This window comes from Palaemon carinicauda, chromosome 3, assembly GCF_036898095.1.
Source record: "Palaemon carinicauda isolate YSFRI2023 chromosome 3, ASM3689809v2, whole genome shotgun sequence".
Classification (NCBI taxonomy): domain Eukaryota; kingdom Metazoa; phylum Arthropoda; class Malacostraca; order Decapoda; family Palaemonidae; genus Palaemon; species Palaemon carinicauda.
Genome location: NC_090727.1, coordinates 57,748,453 through 57,755,952, shown reverse-complemented (window position 1 = coordinate 57,755,952; position 7,500 = coordinate 57,748,453). Strand labels below are relative to the sequence as shown.

Sequence of the window (7,500 nt, the reverse complement as noted above, 5' to 3'; positions counted from 1 at the left end):
ACTACGGCGATATTCCCAGAGAATTTACCTTAAGGTACCAGAATTCTAACTCCTGGAGCGAGTATCCCTCGTGAAAGGGATATCGCGACATATCAGAGGACGTATTCTAGACACGTCACATGGCAATCTACGACCTGAACAGAGATTCGTCTCGTAGGAGGGAGATTGACGAGATACGAATTCGGGAAAGAAAAAGGGGAGCCGCTCCCAAGGCTTCCCTATCCCCCGATTCGTATGCGTGCCTGGCGCCAATCCTGGCGCCATCTCCATTCCTTTTTGCGTAGCTTAACAACTCGGTGTTTTTTCCTGTTTTTCTCGCAAATCTTGGATTTATTCAGCTTTTCATGGCTTCTTCGTCTTCGTTGGCCTCGGATAAGTTGAGTATAGTGTCTGTTATGTATAACTGTAGGCTCTTGGTAAAATTTTGAGTGATTAATAGGATTAATCTTTGATACAAGAGCCGTAGCCTACCAGAGGTGTCCTGGACACTGTCACTCGCTAGGTATAAATTAGTTAGTCAGAGTGACATTCCTGGTTGTTTTGCTTAATAAAATTTAGCTATTTAGCTTTACATAGGATTTCCTTTCGTGCTTAGTATTATTTGGCGAAGTATTCGCCATTCTGGCCTACGCTAGGCCATGTAGCCTAGTCGTTTGGTCCTAGTACTTAATGCATGATTTTGGTTTTTCCGAGTGTAATTAAAATTTTATTGAAGCTTTAGGCTATATTTTATACATTTTAGACTGTGTGGAATATTTCCAAGATTGTATACGTGAGAGTTTCGGTGAATTAGGTAATCGATTCTCTTGGTGCCTAGGCTAATTGCTTATGGAGCCTTAGTATACTTTATTATACTCCCCGGTTGCTTTCTTTTCTTCGGAGAAGGTATGCAATCCCTTTCCCTCTGTTTAAGCCTTGGGCTTATCCCTAAGTGGTTTTTTCCGAATTTATTTTCGATAAAACTATACTAGGGTGTTACTGTACCTTCCTGTTCCAGCAGAGTCTGGTTCAAAGAGGGACAGAACAACAGAGTTTTTAGTCTGAGTCCGTGTTGTTTGGCTTGGGGCAGAGTCTCCCTCGCTGACCTAACACTTACAAAGGGAGCTGAGCTCCCTTAGGTCACTATCGAAGGTTTCTGTAGTTATGATTCCTTCTTGTGTGATCGACCAGACTAAGTCCTGTTGCTGTTCTCGGGGAGGATAAATCTTCCCTTGGGAGTAGCAACGCCTTCCTTGCTTTGGTGCTCTGGAAGCTGGCAGGTATTATACTACTGCGCTGGCCCTTTCCCTTAGATCTCCCTTAGGCTAAGACAAAGTTCTTGGCTGCGGGTGATCTGTCACTAAAGCAAGGTTGGCAGGACCCTCTTGTCCCTTCCCCCTCTATCTCCGTAATGGCCTAGCCATTACTGTACTGTACCTTGCCGGCCGGCAGAGCTGGCCGGCAGGGGTATTACTGTACTGTATGTCATTCTACTTCTGGACCTAGTATAGGTTGGGATATGGAATTGACTAAGCCCATTGCCGGCCGGCAGAGATGCTGGACGGCAAGGGTCTTATATTTTCGAGTGCTGCCCGGACCTCTCTTGGTCCCTCATCCATGCCTGCCGGCAGAGCCGGACGGCATTGGTCAAGGAAGCCTGAATTAAGTTTCTCCCCTTCCTTATATGCACTCTTTCGGTTGCCGGGCTTGGGGGGTTGTGTACACTCTTATCCCGGCATCCATTCTATTTTCTTCTAGTGCTGTACCTGTCCCGGCGGCCGGCCTATGAGGCCGGCTGACGGCCTATGAGGCCGGCAGCCGGGCAGGTGTAGTCTTCTGGTTCTTTTGCTGCCGGCTGGCATCGGTCTTGTACCTTTGCCGGCCGGCTTATGTCAGTCCTTGTCTGCCGGTCACCAAGAGTGTGGCCGGCAGCTGGGTACTACCTTGTGTAGTTGCTGGCCGGCAATCATTGCCGGCCAACACTGGCTGTTGCTGGCCGGCAGCTGCTGCCGCCGGCACAGGCATTTGAACCAGAGGGCTGCCGCCCTATAGCTGTTAAGTAGTATACTTTAAAGCTAATTGTGGTGTGTGCCGGCCGGCAAAGGCAGGCCGGCACACATCCTCCTATACTGTACTAGTATTCTTCTGTATAGCATATACAGTAAGAAGAAAACTATAGTAAAATTTTAGGTACAGCACTGTATCTTCTAACACTATTGTGTTTTCTTACACAGCCCTTTGCTGTTGCCCTCAGACAGGAAGCAGAGTTCTTCCCCGTCTATTATCCAGGATTTTTAAAATCATTGCCTAGGTGTGAGCTCCACCTGTTTCCTCTGGAAACCTTACATTGGTTACTCTAGTAGAGATAAACCATTTTGATTTTATTATCTGGAAGGCTGCAGCAATGGGTTGTGAGGGAAACACAAGTGTGTGTCTTTAATTTCTGAATTGTTATGCTATACTATGCATATCCAGTGATACATAGTTCACTTGATACTCATGGAAATTTCTTCTCTTTACAGAAGGACACTCCGAAGTGGGGAAGTGCTTTCTGCAATGTCAGCAGCAAGAACCTCTGCGGACATGAGTTTTGTAGGAGACACGCAGCATACGCTGTCTCCAAGGATGATCTCCGGTATTGGGACCCTCAGGTATGTACTGTGTGCACTAACCTGATTAATGAGACATTTAAATAGCTAGGAAGAAGCTTCGTACCTGGGTAAGGGGCTTCCAAAAGTACACTTCTGGCCCTTATCTTCCAAGTGAGAAGATGAGGGCGTATCTTTTCCCTAAGGCATCAGCTGATGCAGTGATTCCCCAGCCTCAAGAGGAGATCCCCTAAGTTCAGATCCAGGTGGATGCTGAAGTCGCGGTCGCGATGCAAGACATCCAGCTAAATGACAGGATATCTGATGTGGACGGGTGTCAGGAGGAAGACCTCCTTGCAGAAGCCCAGGATGAAGTTCAAGCCCCTCTACATCGGCCGGTCTCCCAGTAGAGCTGGGACAGGCCCTCTCTTCTATTGTTGGAATGATCCAACAAATGCAGAAGGAGAATCAGGAGAAGGCGGCTGCAATGGAACTGCGAATGCAGTGCCTTGCAGAATCACATGGGCCCCAGAAAAGCTCAATGTGAAAGACCTTCCTTTGTGCTCGGATGCTAACCCATGGAGGTATGCTGAGCACATGTCGATGACGACTGGAAAGATCGTCATCTCGGATATGCTGGGCTCAGTTCCCCTGGAGGGTGGAATTCTGGCCCAGCAAGGCACCATATCCGGACTGTTATGTCCGGCTGAGGAAGGAACCAGCTTCAAAGGAGGAGGCAGAGCCGAAGGAGGTCATAGTGATGACCAAGCTAAGGCTCAAGCTCTACTTTCATCTTCGATGAAAGAGAGGGGCTTCTCTAACTCAAAGGTAGCTGCATTGAATAGGAAGCTCCCTTCCTTTGTGTCCTCGCCTACTAGAGCCTTCCCCCTTTTACAGAAAGGGTTTCTGGCTGTACTAAAAGCAATCGAGGCCGGCAAGTCTTGCCCCTCCCTAGAGGAGTGTAAACCCTTGTCGCTGGCCCTGCCTATGGACCACAAAGATTGGAAGGACGTCCATCTTACGTTCTAAGTGGGAAAGTTGGAGGCTGATATTGCCGGACGTCAGTTCGGCAAGGACCTCCCTAAGCTGTCTGACTTTCTTTTGCGAAGTGAGTTCGATACAAAAGAAAGACTGACTGCCTCAATGTCTTTTCAGACTACTCTCGAGACGATGGCAAGTGACCCCAAGGTCCATGAAATGTTCATGGTAGTGGCCAAGCCTCATCTGGCCACAGTGACGAAGGACCTTTATGGCTTCGTCAAGGCAAGGAGAGCTTGTAGGGAGTTCGTGTTTACCTCGGCTACAGTGAGGCACGAGCTAAAGAAACTAATCTCCTCCAACATTTGGGGAAAAGACCTTTTTCCCTACCGACTTGCTCAAAGAAGTTTTTGATAAAGCCACCTTGGAGAATAGAAACCTTCTCCAGAAGTGGGACCTGGCTATCAAAAGAAAGTCTTCCCCGGATGAGGGTCCTCAACCAAAGAGGAAGACTATGAGGACTAGGCTACCGTCTCGGCCAGCCAAGCCTCTTAGACAGCAACAGCAACTGCAATTGCCATTGCCCCAGTGCCCCAGATCGTGGCACAAACCCCGACCACCTTTCAGTGGGTACCCCAGGCCGTGTCGACACAGTCCACGGCATTCACCCCAGCGTTCGAAGGGCAGTCTACTTCCTTCCGAGCAAAGCCTAGAGGAGCAGCCAGAGGCTCGTCTAGATGCCCCTCAAGGGGAAGGGGATTCAGGGGTGGTCGTGGTCAGGAAGGCAAGACCTCAGGACGGCAGTCCAAGTGAGGTGATACCGGTAGGAGGGAGACTTCTGAAATTTCGGGATCGGTGGACCTTCGATCCCTGGGCCCACAGCCTACTCAAGAATGGATTGGGCGGGAGCTGGTACAGCACTCCACCCCCGTACCTTCGGTTTTTCCAACACTCCACCCCCGTTATGGAGGAGTACGTTCAAGAACGGTTGGAGAAAAAGGGTGAAGCCCATCAATTTCTAAGGGAGGCTGTTTTGTGTTCCCAAGAAAGACTCGGAAAAGCTCAGAGTCATTCTGGACTTGTCGCCACTTAACAAGTTCATAGTGAATTGCAAATTCAAAATGCTAACACTGCAACACATAAGGACCTTACTGCCCAAGAGGGCATATTCCGTCTCTATAGACTTGTCAGATGCCCCATCGACTCTCCCCCTACCTAGGGTTCAGGCTACAGCGAAGACTATACGCCTTCGGAGCCATGCCATTCGGGCTAAACATAGCCCCAAGGATTTTTACGAAGCTTGCGAGCGTAGCTCTCAAACAATTTCGCCTAAAGGGAATTCAGGTAGTAGCCTACCTGGACGACTGGTTGGTGTGGGCAGCATCCGAGACAGAATGCTTGCAAGCTTCCAGTCAGTGATCCAGTTCCTAGAGTACCTAGGCTTCAAGATCAACAGAAAAAGTCTCGACTTTCTCCATCTCAAAAGTTCCAGTGGCTAAGATCCACTGGGACCTTTTGTCACACCGTTTCTCCACCCCAGCGAAGAAAAGAAAGGAGATAGCGGGTTCTGTCAAGAGACTTCAAGATTCCGAAAGGATATCAAGACACGAGCAGGAGAGAGTACTGCGCTCTCTCCAGTTTGCTTCGGTGACAGACCCAGTGCTAAGAGCACAGCTAAAGGATGCAATCGGAGTTTGGAGAAGTTATGCATCAAACGCGTGAAGAGATCTGAGAAGACCAGCCGCTTCGGCTAAGTACTCTTCTCAGGCCTTGGTCCCAAGCCAGACATCTAAAGAAGTCAGGTTCTTCTTCAGCCACCTCCCCCGTCGGTGACGATTCACTCAGACGCCTCAAAGGAGGGATGGGGAGGTCACTCTCATCGGAAAAAAGTCCAGGGGACTTGGTCCAGGCTATTCAAGACCTTTCTCATAAAACTTTCTAGAAGCTAGGGCAGTGCTCCTTACCTTAAAGAAAGTCTCCCCGCGTCATTCGTTCCACATAAAGTGGTAATAGACAGCGAGGTAGTTGTATGATACTTGAATCGACAAGGATCGACGTCACCACCTTTCAACCAGGTGATGTTGGCCGTCTTCCGATTGGCGGAAAAGAAGAAGTGGTACCTGTCGGCAGTTCACCTTCAAGGAGTCCGCAATGTGACAGCGGACGCTCTATCCAGGTTCACACCGATAGAGTCAGAATGGTCCTTAGACGCAGGATCATTCTCCTTCATTCTGAATCAGTCCCAGAACTGCAGATAGACCTCTTTGCGACGAAAGACAACAAGAAGTTGCCCCTGTACGTGCCCCGTACGAGGACCCCTTAGCGGAATCAGTGGACGCGATGTCCCTCGACTGGAACAGATGGTCCAAGATTTATCTGTTCCCTCCTCACAACCTTCTGTTGAGGGTCCTCAACAAACTGAGATCCTTCAAAGGGTAGCGGCAATAGTGGCCCACAAGTGGCCGAACAGCGTGTGGTTCCTCCTGGCATTGGAACTGTAGCTGAAGTTTGTACCACTACCAGATCCAGTTCTGACCCAGCGAGTCCAGAAGTCAACTGTCTGCGCTTCATTACAGAAAACCCGGACCCTGCAGTTCATGATTTTCTCTCCCTAGCGGTGAGAAAGCGTTTCGGGATTTCGAAAGCCAGTATAGACTTCATTGAGGAATATAAATGCAAATCTACTAGAAGGCAATATGAGTCATCTTGGAGAAAATGGGTGGCCTCTTGTCAAGGCGAAGATTCCGCAGGAGATCTTGACAGACTTCTGCTTATCTTTTTTCCCCACCTCCATGGTCAAGGGTTGGCAGCGAACACGATTTCAGCGTGTAAGTCTGCTTTGACAAGACCCATTCTATATGCCTTCCAGGTCGACCTAGGTAACGAGATCTTTAATAAAGTCCTGAAAGCCTGTGCTAGGCTCAGACCTTCAGCACCTCCAAAGCCCATTTCATGGTCTTTAGACAAGTTCTTCATTTCGCTTCTCTGTTGAGCAATGAAGAATGTGCGTTAAAGGATTTGACACAAAAAGTTATTTTCCTAATTTGCACTCGCGTCCGGGGCCAGGGTTAGTAAGATTGTAGCCTCTCGAGAGAGGCAGGTCGTGTTCAGTTCCCGGATGGGGAAGAACTGAACCTGTTTCCGGATCCTACGTTTCTCGCCAAGAATGAGTTACCCACCAACAGGTGGGGTCCCTGGAGAATCTGCCCTCTGAAAGAAGATGCATCTCTATGTCCAGTAGAATGCCTAAAGGTCTATCTTCATAGAACTTCAGACTTCAAGGGTGGTCAACTATTCAGGGGAGAAACATCAGGCTCAAATTTATCTCTGAATCAACTCAGAGCGAAAATCACATATTTTATTCGCAGAGCGGATCCTGACAATACACCCGCAGGTCACGATCCGAGGAAAGTTGCCTCATTCTTAAATTTCTTTAATTGCATGGATTTTGAACATCTCCATTCATACACTGGCTGGAAGTCTTCCAGAGTGTTCTTTCGCCACTATGCGAAGCAAGTAGAGGAACTAAAAGAGATCTGTGGTAGCAGTGGGTCGCGGTGTTAACCCTACTGTTTAACTCTGCGAGGAACAGTGGTCTTAATTGGGACGATTAATTCCAGGGTGAGTGTGTAGTTACATACTGTACTACAAACTAAGTGAGGGCACTGTGTTGCCCATCCAGACTGTTCCATTTCCGAAGGTGAACCTAGCATAAGTGCAGACATGTGTGCCGAGCGTTTCTAACGCTAATGTCATTGATTTGTAATACAGGCTTTTATGACTTTGATACCTCGGTATCTTAAAAGTGGCATCTAATGTTTTTCTTTCAGACAAACAAGCCCTGTTTACTATCATACTTATGCTTAAAGCTTTGGGTTATCCTCTTCTTATATATATATATATATATATATATATATATATATAATTGTGGTTAACCTGTCTATTTATTGCCTGT

The 7,500-nt window shown here is 48.1% G+C and overlaps 1 long non-coding RNA gene across 1 annotated transcript in view; it reads right to left on the bottom strand.

The window, feature by feature from the left end:
• Window positions 1–7,500, bottom strand: part of LOC137637465 (uncharacterized) — a 62,725-nt gene that overhangs the window by 1,570 nt on the left and 53,655 nt on the right. The gene's annotated exons all lie outside the window — the stretch shown is intronic.